The sequence below is a fragment of the Tetrao urogallus genome, assembly GCF_951394365.1.
Source record: "Tetrao urogallus genome assembly, chromosome: 1".
Lineage (NCBI taxonomy): Eukaryota > Metazoa > Chordata > Aves > Galliformes > Phasianidae > Tetrao > Tetrao urogallus.
In genome coordinates, this window is record NC_136813.1 from 160,392,466 (window position 1) to 160,406,630 (window position 14,165).

The window sequence follows — 14,165 nt, forward strand, 5'->3', positions numbered from 1 at the left end:
CGGGGCCGGGCAGGAATGGCGCGGCGCTCCCGACCCCACGGCGCGCTGTCCAGCACGCACGCTTTCAGCATCCCCAAGTAAAAACAGCCGTTTGTATGATCCCAAATTACAGCCTCACGTCCCACCAGATACACTTCAAAAAGGAAGCTATTCAACAGCGTGAATAGGTGCATTTTCAAGAGCTTTCACTTGACTCAAAAGCTTCTTAAAATGTTTTGATACTAAATTTCAAGCTCTTCGTTTGATTGACAGGCAAGGGGAAGCGTTCAAAATGCTGACAGCTTTTATCACCTAAGGCAGTTGGTGCTCCAGCTGAGAGACGTATGATGGAGTTGGACTTCATGTTCCCTGTGGGTCCCTTCCAGCTGAGGTTATTCTACAATTATGACTATGTCACATGAGTCAGGCTCAAAGACCAAGCTGCCCAAAGTCTGAACCCAACTGTCCATCACTGCAGCTCTGGAACAGCAACTTGCTCCTTTTATTAAACATGTCTGCCAGGTGCAACATGGAAACGGGCAACAGATAAGCAGTAAAGCCAACTGCATAAAGGATACCCCAACAAAACAAAACAAAAAAGCTGTTTTTAAAAATCAGTTATAGCTAATCTAGAAGTTAGAGCTATATCTAGAAGCTACTTTTATTTTTGCAGAGTAGTGTGAATTTGTTCATGCCTCTTTAAATATCTGGTTTGGTTCTGCAGAGAAGTCACTACATTCGAGCTGCCAGCTTGCACTCTGAACAGATAATTAAGTCTGTGTGTCGGTGGTTCTTTTTTTAACAAAGGTGACACTTCCCTGCTGATGTAGATGATGCAAATCACTTTATTTCAGTGCCAGCTGGAGATGATTTAGTGGTTAAAGCATAAAATTTGAAACGAATTAATCTCACTAGGTATACAGATTGTACCAGTGGGACCACAGCAGAAGTACTTACATACAGAAATAACCACATAATCTGGTATTTTTCTCTTCTTCCTTGGCACCATATGCAAGTAGTACCACATCTTCTTTGATCATTCCAACACTGGCTAGCTCAATGCTACCAACCAATGGCCAAAGTCAAAGTTTCAGGACATGATTAAGGGTATCCATACTCAGTCATCTCACCAAATCGGTGATAACAATATCTTACCTCCAATTGTTAAACAACTGCAAGTCAGCTCTAAGAAAGACATCAATGCTTAAATGATGAAGATAACCAGCTGCTTTGGTACAACCAAAGTAAGAGTACAGAGTTCTTGTTACTGTAGTTTCTCCTACTTGTCATCTTGTTGCTGCGTGAAAACCCAGAAACAAACAGGACAGTAATTCTGTGACTCAGAATGGCCACCTTCTCAAGGACCAGCACACCACTAAGGGCACTTGCCCACATGGCAGCCAATTAATCCAACATTACTCTTAAGAAAAATGCAAAAATGAACTTTAAGAGACAAAATGAAAAAGCCAAGACATACTAATGGGTTTGATGACTCATTGGATCATCAGCTCAAATGGATTTCAGAGATAGGGCTAAGCCTCCCATTATGTATATACATACATATTTTAAGGACAGGAGTGGAGCTTCTAGAAAAATAGATGGCATCTTTTTTAACACTGATCAGGCAAAACCTCTGATTTGGCAGTTGCAAGCATTCTCTGTCCCACTCCCTGGAATTGCAGACATCTAATCATGACACTGCATGCACAGCTTGTATAAGTTTGCCATGGTCACCATTAAGTTGTAAATAGTCTTCAACAACATGGAAATTTCAAAGCGCAGAGAGAATAAAGCTCACAGACAAATCACCAGCTCCAAGCTGGGGTAAAAGCAACAATTTAAAACCAAAGATATCGCCAGTCACCATTAATCTACATTGCTACACAAAGTCATAAAAGGCTGGCCACATTAACAAGTTCTTAGCTACATTACCAGCAAGCCAGATGGCGTTCAGAAATGATTAATAAATAAATAAATTCAAGAGCCTTGGCTAGTCCAGTTACTTCACCTCTACATACTTCATGATTATCAATCTGAGCCTTTACTTTTCCCCTTTACTACTTCTTTTTTATTTGTAGTTCATTTATTCCCTCCCACACAACACAGTCACTTTCTGAAAAACCTTTCCTCCTCATTTTGTATGTCTTTGCAGTCTCATCACCACCTGCTAACCATGCCTTTATAAACCCTGAGGATATCTCATAAGAAATCCTCCATGACAAGTATAACTTGCTCAGTTCCCACAGTCTGCCTTCTGGTGAATTGTCCTATGACTACCATAAGGTTTTGACATTGAAGAACCAACTCTGCTCTATTTACCTTACTCCTCACCATTCACCATCCCACTTCCCTTCTGTCTGCACTGGGATAATGAGTTCAAGATGCAGCTAGAAAGGGAGAATAAACATCAGCAGTGACAGAATGGGGCTGCAGAGCAATCTTGCAATTAAAGAGAAGGATATATCCTTTTGCACAGAGCTTTAGCTACTCAAATCCAGAACTCAGGCATACTTCACTGGTTCTTGTACAACATGCACAAAGAAGACTAAACATAACCAAAAGACTAAAGGTCATAAGCCATTTTCAGCTGGGTCATTGTTATTTCATGCGTTTCATATCCCTCCCTTTATTTCATATGAAAGCATAAAGACCTTTCATAATTCTCATTTGCACCACATCTCTGTAAAAGGTTAAACAGTTAAAGTCTGGGGAGAAAGCTTGTTTGCCATGCTTTGGGATACCTGTGTTAGCAAAATATTTAACCAGCAACTTTTATTTTATAGGAAAATTGTATAGAATGTCATGCTTTTTTAAATGTGATGAAAATCCTTTTAGTACCTATACAAGTATTTACACAGATGTGTTTAAAAGCAGGAGGTGGTAGAACTGTACTGCATATATACATGAGAAGAAAGGCAAGTTCAAGGAAAGTTCCAGTTTAAGCCATCAAAACAAGAGGCAGGAAGGTTTAAGAATGCCCTGCATTGTATACAATGTCAAACAGCAGGTACTAGAATACCTTCCTAACCTCTAAGTGGAATTACATTTCCCACTAAGTTAAATATTAAGCCTCAAATGTGACTTATGCTAAGACCTTTTCTCTCAACAATTTTATGCATTATTCAGTCATCACAGTTAAAAAAGCAGTTCAAAAATTTTTATACTATACTTCATCTCAAAACATTTTAGAAACTATGTTTAGGCAGCATCACTGCATTAGCTGCCCGTACAACGATTACTAGATGGCATGTACATATCAATAATATAATGGAAAATACGTATTACAATAACAGGTAAAAGCTATCTCATTAACCTGATGATAGGCCAATTGCCTGCGAAGGCATTATTATTACACAGAATTCTGTAACAGTCCACAAAATATAACCGTAAAATGTAATTCCATTACCATTTGGCTTCAAATAGCTGAAAGAGTAAATCAAGAAATTTGGAATCCATACCAACACACATTATGATGTGCACTCTAATTCATCATGAACTTCAAAGAGAAAAAAACAACACTTTCGAATTGTAGTGTCTAGGAGAAAACATGTGGAGTGAAATGAAATGCACCCACTTTTGAAGGATAACAGAATAAGACAGTTTGAGTTCTCCTAGGAAGCAAAACTATTTTAAATACACTTATTCCATTAAACCATCTTCTCCACTGGAGCACAACATTTCTATCCTATCCAATTCTACAGGAGTTCTATTATTAAACAACCATCCTGCCAAAAACAGTATGTTTTTGCTCTATCCTAAAAGCCACTCTCATCTAATATAGGCTCTTGAACCAAGCTGAAGTTAATACTTTAACAATGCCATGACAGCTTCACATTATGATGTAAAACAAGCATAATTCATCTGACAACTTGAGAAGAGGCTTTTGGCTAGCTGAATCTCTGGCACTAAAGGGGCATGGGTGCTACAGCAGTGCTGTGTCCTTGAACACGAGCTCCTGCCAGGCGGCCTAGCCCTTCTCTCACCCCAGCCTGCATCTTCAGCATCACCTCTTGCACTGGCAGTACTGCTATGCAGGCTCTTTTTTGGATTTCCTACCTCAGACAGCACAGGCAAGCAGATGCTTTGATGTACCAGCTGGCTGCAACTGCTGTGTGGACAACCAAGCACAACAGAGCCTGCAGGACTGCTTTGCATGGCCACAGTTGCACAAGCATGGGAAAAAGGAGCCTATGGGTAGAGGAGGACAGATTCATTTTACAATCACAGGAAACATGTTGTAAACACAAGAAAAAAAAAAAAGATTTTGGACTAACTGTCAGTTCTGTTACTAAGCCAATCTCTGTTCTCATACAAGTCAAGCAGGGTTATCTGCTTTGGACAAGGGATAATGCTGGAGTCTGAAAAAAAATAGAAGTTTTGCTATTGTCTTTGTGTCTAGTGAAGTTCACCTTGTGTACTTTCCCTAGGTTGAGCTCAGGAAAATAATTCAGTGTGTTGACACACCATTGTCAACACAGCATTAATATTTTAAGGTTTTCCATTCATTAGTACTTGGAAGGTAAATGTGACAAAAGAGTCCAGGACCTCGTTTTGTCCTATATTAGATATCATAGAAAGAAAAGAAGAAAAAAAAAAAAGAGTGAGAGCCAATCCTTGCTACAAAGGTATTCAGTGCAAATATAAACTACTCAACGGACAGGAAATAATATCTATCATTTTCAGAAATGGAAAATCAAGACTTAAACGATTAGTCTCAGGAAGCGTGCAGCAGAACTGAGAAACATATCCCAACATGCTCAGTTCTAGCCCAGGGCTACCTCTTCCTTTACACTGCACACACCCTTCTTGTTTTTCCCTACAAAAACTGACAGCTTAAAGAGTAAATACTCTTTAACAGTGCCTTATTTTGAAGGAAGCCCTTAACACAGCCCACTTGTTCTTGGAGAAATTAAGGCAAAGTAGAGGGAATCTCAGGAATTCTTAGTACAGAGCTCACTGGCAACAGGGCTTTGTTTATAGCTGTCTGAAAGAGAATATTGCCTGCATGTCGTTTAGCTGTATTTACCGAGGACTGAGTTAGAGAACATAATTAAAATAGCACCATTTACTACAGTGTGTATTTGGAAATTAATCCACAAGACTCCTGTGGTAAGAAGCTCACAGAAGTATAAACACTACAGGGTCCTTAAGCTTAGTATAATTGGGACTGGGCCAGGAAATAACTTCAGATCCAAGATTACTAACTATGATACTTGGTATTTTTTCTTGGTCATTCTCCTGCTTTCCCCAGTCCACACTATCCACTCTTGCCTTCCACACTACATGTGTATACTAGGGCATGAAAGGCAAAGGCAAAGAGAAGGTCCCTTCAATATAGCCAGCTCTCCCTACATCACCTACCCACAAATGTGTGTTGTAATTTATCTTTTTGGAGTGAGGGACATTTACACCAGAAAGTTTATTCACAAGTTGAATCATATTTATCACACACTGCTTCTTGAAATTTTTGGCAGATAAGTATGCCTGGGAGGTATGCCAAACTTTTGCATCAATGAAAAGACCTCAAAAATCATCTGTCTTTAATGAAGACACCTGCAAATCAGTTGTGGAAGCAGTTGCTAGCAGAATGGGATGGAGCTGTGATGACCAGTTTCCTACGTAGAGAGGCACCACACTCCTAGGCAGTCAGTCAGTGCAGCTAAGACTTCCTGAAGGCCCCTTGCTTCCCATACTGTTCTCAAAGTAGCACAAACAATGCTTATGCAGTTGGATCACGTGTGTGAGAATGTGGAAGCCCTCAAAAGTATCACAGGCTGCTAAACCAAAAGTACGGAGACACTTGTAACCCTCTTGAACCCATCCATAGCATCTCCCCATTTGTAAAGATGTAGTTATTTCTACAAAAATGGAGCAGCAGAAAGACCTGGCAGCCGTGCAGTACCAGGACTCACTAAGGCAAACAACAGAACTGCACATTTATGTCTCCCCAGACCCACACAAAGACACCACTTTCCTGAGTCCTTTAAAACCCGTCCCCAAAACACAATCACACTGAAAGCTAGGAATTACGTTAATATTCAAATGCTATAACAAATTATTAACTCTTCTCACCATGTCACCAGCTCTCACAATCACATTATTTAAAAAGTTCATTTTCTGCAGCATCTGCAGTTTCTAGACAAAACCATTTTTGAGGACGGAAAAATTACATTTGCTGATAACACAGCAACACTGTGCACATAATGACAACAACCCATGCCAATGGGTTAGGTACAAAGAGTGACCAAACTCATTCCAGGCCCACCAATGGGAAATGCCTGTTCCCAGAGTTTAACACAAGAGATCTGAAAGAATTTCTGAAAAGCAGAAACCAAATTATGCTTTGTAAACATCATACGCCACAGACCAAAGGCACCTCAAATATATTCAGAAAGAAAAAAAAAAAAAAAAAAGATTACCTAATGTTACCAACTTGATGTGATTTGAAAACCTTTACCTTAACATAGTGTGCTGTGGCTGCTCTGACAGGACAAGGCAGAGATTTAACTCAGAATTGTCCTTATAGGAAACAAAAAGACTTTTGAATATATGGTTGCTTGATCACAGGACAGTAATAACTTAATTCCCCTTATTAAGCCAGTAATAGAGGGCAACATACTTGCACAACTGAGTAAGCCTGACTCTAACTCCGTAAAGCTATTTCTACTCACCACAGCACCCATAAATTCTAATTCTGGTCTGCAGCACTGTATTAGAGTAGGTGCTGTACAATCACAGAAAGACAGTCTGCCTGCTTTAAAAGAAAGAAATAAAAGAAAACACAGTAGCATAATACAGAGAGACAGTAAGATTATATTGGTAAGCATAATGGATAGTAGCAGTAGTCAGAATATAAGAGATGCTATTGCATTTCTGTAGGCTTCACAGTAGAAATGAGTAACAAAGGAAAAACCTGAAGGAGGACAACAAGGTGGCACGAGGTCAATAAGAGGGCCAAGGGATTACATTTTAATCAACTTCAAGGTGGATAAACACCTATAAGAAAACCCCAACACATGGGGAAATTTAGAAGGTGCTTGTTTTAAAATGCTAAGTGAAGGATGAAGGATGAAGGTGTGACAAAACCTGGAACAGTGAACAGGAAATGACAAATAAGTGACAATACTAGGTTGCAAAGAGTTTTGTATGTTAAAGCAATGAAAGCAAGATGATAACTATATTTTTGAAGACTTTAAGAGAAGCAGAAGCACATAGCACACATAGAAACACCTATGCACCAATACTAAAATACAAATGTGTCAATCTCAAACTGAAGTCTTCAGTTAACTCTTTGTATATATCATGTCTTCTAAAAGGGCTTAAGTATACTCATTAAAAAGAGTTTGGGAAGCGTTCAGTGTCCCAAATGCTTCCAACTGGCTCTTAATCAGAGAGAAGTGATAAGTCAGCAATATGGATCTTTTCATGTTGTGAAATACAAGGAAAGGGGAGGGGGAATTGTGAACAACAGCATTCAAGTTTATTTTTTCCTAATTAGGTGCAACTACATGAATTCATTCTGAAGTCAACACTGCCATTTGAGGAACAGAGCGACCAGTACTGTCCTGATGAAGGACAGAAAGAAATCCGTAGCGAGGCAAAGAGCAAAAGTCAATTTATTTCACTCATCTCATTTATGCACTGGTTATAACAGTAAAGCAGATCACATGCAGTTACATTAAGCAGATATTTGCATTTCATGAGCAAGGTTAAAGACATATCATGCAGGCATTGCTATAGTAACAACGCATTTTAACTGCAGTAGTAAACAGCATAAAGTCTCATGTTAGCCGGTGGAATAAAAATCACAGCAATGCCTTTGTGCCCAATAAAATATATATGGAGCACATTTTAGCTAGAATGTCACAGCAGATGCCTTTTTTGTCAGAGAAATTATCTGCTTCTACTGAAACATAATACTATTTTCATAAGGGAAACACTAAGAAAAATCACTGAAGAGGCCTACCTAAAAGTATTGCTGATAAATGTAAGAACTAAGAAATGTTCCCTTACTTTTCCAAATGATGGAAAGCAAATGCATGTCTTGGACAGTATACACAGCATACAGTATACCCCAGAATCCCACTTCAAAGTCACATGATCGTTTAAAAAAAACTAATCACCAAATAAGCAGAAAATATTAATGTAATACAGTAAAAAGAATACAAAAAAAAAATCATTTTGACAGTTTTTGTTTGTAGTCATGTTTAAATATTTACAGAACAGAGTTCACAGTATATTGCAGGCTCTCAGGTCTCAAACGGGGGCGCTCTTGCCTTATTAGAATTTGATTATTTGCTTAGCATCTAACATAGAAATTGAATATCACAGTATGAATTGCCAACTTGATTGATTTCAACTGCTATTTCAGAAAAAGCAAGATTTTAATCTTCCAAACAAAAATAATGAGAGCAAAACCAGTATGTCTCCAAGAAAAGATTTGTTCACAAAAAGAACACTTTCAAAGATCTTTGACTGTAAAGTGACTACCTAAGCTAGAAAAAAGACTAAGCAAAAAATGCCTTTGCTTTGGGCTGTGAAGCACTGTGGAGATAGAGCCATGTTTATATATAAAGTTTTTAGATAACATTTCTTATCTGCAGTAATGCTAAGGACCTGCATCAAAGACCAAGCTCGAAATGTGCAAGGTATTCCGTATATAGTTAGCAAAAAAGACACACTGTCCCCAGCTGCCCCTACTTTCTAGCAAGGATCCTCCCTTTCACAGCATGTGGCCTCCATGGATGGAGTTTCAGTAGAGAGGAATGGAAACAAAACCCTTTCTGGGGTTGCAGAGGAAAATGTTCACTCCAACAGAAGCTAATGGATTTAGTAGGACCACAAATCTTGATCAGTCAGAATGGAAGTCATCCAGCACTCAAGACCTTTGATTGCATATACATCAGTTGCTGCTTGCAGATGCCACTAGTCCTCTAAGAAATGTAAATGTTCCCATTACATTTTGTTTATAAATGAAACTACTGCAAGCTTTCAGACCACATAATTCCCTTCTCCATCTACCACGTGGGCCATAACTTCACAGAGAACTTCTGCAACTGCCAATAAAGGAAGTGACTAACATAAAACAAAAGAACTTCAAACTAACTTTGCGTGTCCCACTCTTATTATAAATTTGTTTTCCAGGAGGGCCTCTCACCATTTGTTTGTTCAGAGACCAGCTCATTAAATTCCTGACTTCACTGGGCTTCTCTAGGTATTACCACAGATCTTTAGAACTAATTCCTCAAATTAATATTCTCTTAAAAAAAAAATAATAATAAAATCAGCTATATATACTGATTACCTACCCACTCTGACTTCCTTCAGTGGATAACTATTTCTCCTTCAGGAACTAAGGCCCACTGTTGCTGTCAGTGATGACTAGTTGAGGCTAGAAACCAGCAGCAACATATTGAAAATAAATCCTTCAAACTGCTACCTATCAATGATGCCTAATGCAAGCCAAGAACCACAAACTGTACATGCTTTGTATTTTGGCAACATGTACTGTATGGATGACAAGGAAAGCATTACATTGATTGGTACCAAGTTGTTACAATTTTAGAGAGGCATATAAACTTATAAGTGATTTAATTGCTAATAAAACATAATAGAAGGTTTCAAATTTTAAAAGGTTTCAGATAATACTAATAATTTTTTCTTCTTTTACAAAGGTGTTACAGTAAGATGATGTAACAAGGGGATGTAACAGACTTCACTTCTCTGGCAAATTTCAAGTGTATACAAAGAGCACTCATCCACTGCCCAGCAAGTCAAATTCAGCTTATTACTAACTTCAAGGAGCAAAACATTTTAAATATGAGGAAATCTCCAGAGTAGCATAGAATTATAACCAGGAGTATTGATCTGAAAGGACTAAATTCACAGCCCACTTTTTTAACACCTCATTTTTAAATTCAAGCTTATCTCACAGAACTGCAAAAAACATAGCTGCTAGGATTGTCTGATGCTTCAAAAATCAGTCTATTCCTAGCACTAATTATCCCAAGCAGCTGTTATCCTCCATTTGATCTACAATATCCAGGAAATCTCTTCTTCAAAGACTAACTCAACTGAAGAACTTTTTGTGTGTGATATTCAGAGATAAAATTCACTTATACTGCTTAAACGCTATGCACTCTGTTGAACATTTTCAATGAAGCTCCATTAACCTTCCTGAAAATTCACAATAATTTCCAAAATAAATAAATAAATACCATTTCATTAGGAGAAAGAAGAATGAAGAACAGCAAGGTTAACAGTACTAAAGTATAATCCCTAGAAGAATTAAAAAGTAGGTACTGCTAAACTAGACAACTGTGAAAGACTATGCACACAATCTAACTGCACAGCTTTCTCTCAGGGTATTTCCAGCAAAAGATTAAGGATTGTATCATTTGAACTATAGTTAGGTAACTGACACAGCCACCCATCCTGTGAGCTCACGTATACAAACAAACCCATACATCTTGAACGCTCGAAGTTTCCCATGTCAGGTGTTTTCACTACTTGCAGGTGCAAGAGTAGATCTGTGATCAGATCAGAAGTGTCCAAAGGAGGTATGAATCATGACTGCTGGCTATCTCCATCACGTGCTCCCAGCATGCGTCATCCCTTCTCACATGGCCTTTTGCAGCACTGGTTGTACAGCCAGCTTCCTCTCAAATTCCCCTTTAAAGCTGTGAATTCCTAGTATCCCAGATATCCTGGACACAGCAAAGCTCATGCCTACTTTTAGTTCTGCTGTTGCCTGTGTTACACAGAGCTGTGGGCTGAGCCCTTTGCTGGGCCAGGGCACACGCTCCATTCCTTCCAGCCCTGCCTGGCACTCCCCTGCCCCAGGCAGGCTGCCTGGGTTGGAACGACGAGCTCAGCTTCACACTGATCCTGTGCGGAAGTCAGCATCTCAGCTCATTTAACCACAACATACTCACTGTGACTTTAATAAAAACCTTGCTTTTCCAGTTCTTCAGGGAACTGTGAGGCCAATCAAACTTCACTGCAGATGAAGAATCCATCTCAACACACAGAGAGAACAATGTTGCCTGACAGAGTTGTTCCTAATGTCACGATCGACTGACTAGGGACTGCAGATGATGAACAGGCAGTTCTGACTGTTGTCAGCAAACAACAGCATCCTTCCTTTGGCTGACTGAACAATCTCCTTAGTTTGAGCTGATCCAGTACCACCTCTCTCAGTTATAGCTGTACTGAAGAAATAAGATGTCACTGATGTGAGAACCACTTTGTTCAGACAAATTCATATATAGCTACTACCAGAGCATTACTTGATAAGGAATCCAAAAAAAAGAAATTCAGCTGCAATAATCTATCAGATTAGTCTACATTTCTAATACTCAGCAAGCATTTTATGTAACAAGTACTATCCAATACATCAACTTCTCATGGCACAGCTGTTGTGAAAAACAGTTCAGCGCACTCAAAATTCTATGTGCATAACAAAACTAATCCCAGGAGGTCTGCTATCGCTTTGCAACAGGAACAGGGCTACAGCTACACAGAAGAATATGGAAAAGGCAGCAATCAACCTTAGTTGTATGCACATACAAAATAAATACATTCTCAGATGTAGCACTAAGTCAAGCTTTTCTTTGCTGTCACAGCTGCTAACACAATGACAAAGAATATTAATATCCTGTAAGAAACACTGTATGACAAGAATGTGTCAGTGATCCTGCAATCTATGCATTTACATACAGAGCAGTCTGCACTTCTGATTGCAAAATGGGCCTACATTCAGCAGCAAAATTATTGTTTACAGAAAGATGCACTGAATTCACTCATCATATCTATAATATGCAATGAAGTATTTATTCTGGTAATATATACTGTAGCCACATTCAGCTGTTAACAACCCATCAGGTTTCTGCATCACACAAAAACGTTGTAGGGCTATTTTAATGCAGTTGGGTACGATGGTGAAAGCATCAACCACTGCTTGGATGGTGACTATTTATAGGGTGATAGCAGCAGAGATCAACTATGAGACTGTACTATGTGACACTGTACACACAGATCAATTTGACATCACTTTACCCCCACCTCAGAAGTCTGTCATTTCCCAAGGCAAGTATTCAAAATGAAGAGAAGAAAGCATGCAGATATATGGCTCTAAAGTTTGCAGGCCCCACAGCCTATACAGAAGGGGGATGTCATGGTTGTTTGACCAGGTTTTACCGCACTCCATCGGGTGAAGGCTGGTTATCTCCTAAACTATGAGAGCTGGTAACTCCTAAACCATGCCTGGTACAATATACCATCAATCCAAAGTGCCCGAAAGTGTATAAGCCTAGAACTTGACCAGATGCCCAAGGTTCATAACAAAAGCAATCCTCCTGGATCCTGCCAAAGCAGCAGTCAAGACAGTTTTCTTAGCTAAACTCTGAAGGAGCCCACAGTAAAAGCCCTTTCTGAGAAGTGTGCAGATTTTAGCCAATGACAGAACATAGGATAATAAAACATCAACAGGGACATATTTTGAATGCAGGCAAGACATTTCAGTATTGAGAGCTAGGGGCAAAAAGGTATAGTGAGGAATACCAGACACAGAAAAAGTAAGGATCTATATGCTCTCCAAAGAGACAGGAGGAAAACATATGGCTTAAGAATAAGTGTTAACTGTTCAGCTCCTAATCCAACTTGGTAACCTCAGTGCTGAGCAGCCAGAGTGAACTGCAGAGATGGCTGAATGTATATTCCCAGGAAAATCTCCAGTAAAAAGCTGGTTGGAAACATTAATGGAAAACTACCACAAAATGCCAGCTCATGAAGAGCAAAGTCCTTCATGACAGAGTACTGTATTTGGGAAAATAACAAAACAAAACAAAACCAAAAAACCATCATATTTCTAAATGCTAAAAACATAATTTCATTTTGACTCTTTTTGAAATTAAATGCTGTAATGTCTAAAAAATGGCTCATTACATAACATGAAATGAGAAAAGGCAAGGACTGTCAAAATCTCAACAAAGCATTTCAGCTCAAAATGTAAGCTTTCAGAATTTTGCTTCATAAGCAGTTGACTTTGTGAGTGGGTGTTTCATTTCATGTTGGAACAAGATACTTTTTGTTGCTGCATTCTAAAAGTGGAATTTCACCTAAAGTGAGGATTCCAGATTGTGTACTGCACTAAGTATTATTTTTTGCCATCTTCTGAATTTGATATTCTGCAAATGTACAGACCATTGGAACTTTTGAGTTGGGATATGATGAAATCAGAGGGTAAATCCATCCTCTCACTTTTTAGAGAAAAACAACAACAAGATGATTTCCTTTTTAGCAGTAGAAAAGGAAAGAACTTCTTCATCTCAGGAGTCAGTAAACTGAAATTAATCCCAAAGTGGCCTTCTAAGGGATGCCAACTCTGTACAGTCACGATTTGCTAAGCCTGGCAAATATTCCAGTCAGATTCCTTACAATCTAGAACTCATATTACAGCTTTGTTTTTACAGTGGAGAATATCAGCATTAGAAGATGGCAGTCAGCTTTTTACAAATTACTGCAGATTAGCCAAACAAGGGCTTCTGCAGACTCACACCAGCACAGATCAACCTGAAGAACTGGCCGGAGACAACAAAGTGGGATAGTCTGTCCCCACAGTGCTTACCAACACCGCCGTTACCAGATGATCAAAGATGTCAACATTCATTGCCTACCTCAATTCTGCAAAAGATCTGTACTATGTATGCACATCCCATCAACAACACAAATACACGGTAAGTCTGGTAACTTAGTTGATAGTTCTCTAGAATAAGAAACATAGCATGACAAACAGTGGCACAGCACAGCACTGAGCCAGAATATTCATAGAATCATAACATTCATTTGCAGCTCAGTTAGACTGCTTCCTCTTGCATTGCTTCCCTCAGTTTCAGCACCCTGGCTGTGCAGTTCACCAAATACCAGTTCCCAGATCCTATTCTCATCAAAATGAAGTAATCATGTAATTCGCTACCTAAAAAGTCCCCAGGATTATTCAGGTTCTGATTATTTGTCACCCTTTAACACAGAGCTAGCACCTTTTTTGTGTTGATAGTTTAAGTAGCTGCATTCAGTACTAAGATAGCAAGCTCCCAATAGTATTTAAAAATCACAATCACTGGCCTTGTAACAGTGAACATCCTGTTCAGTATTCCACACTGCTGGTACTGTGTATGAAATCACTC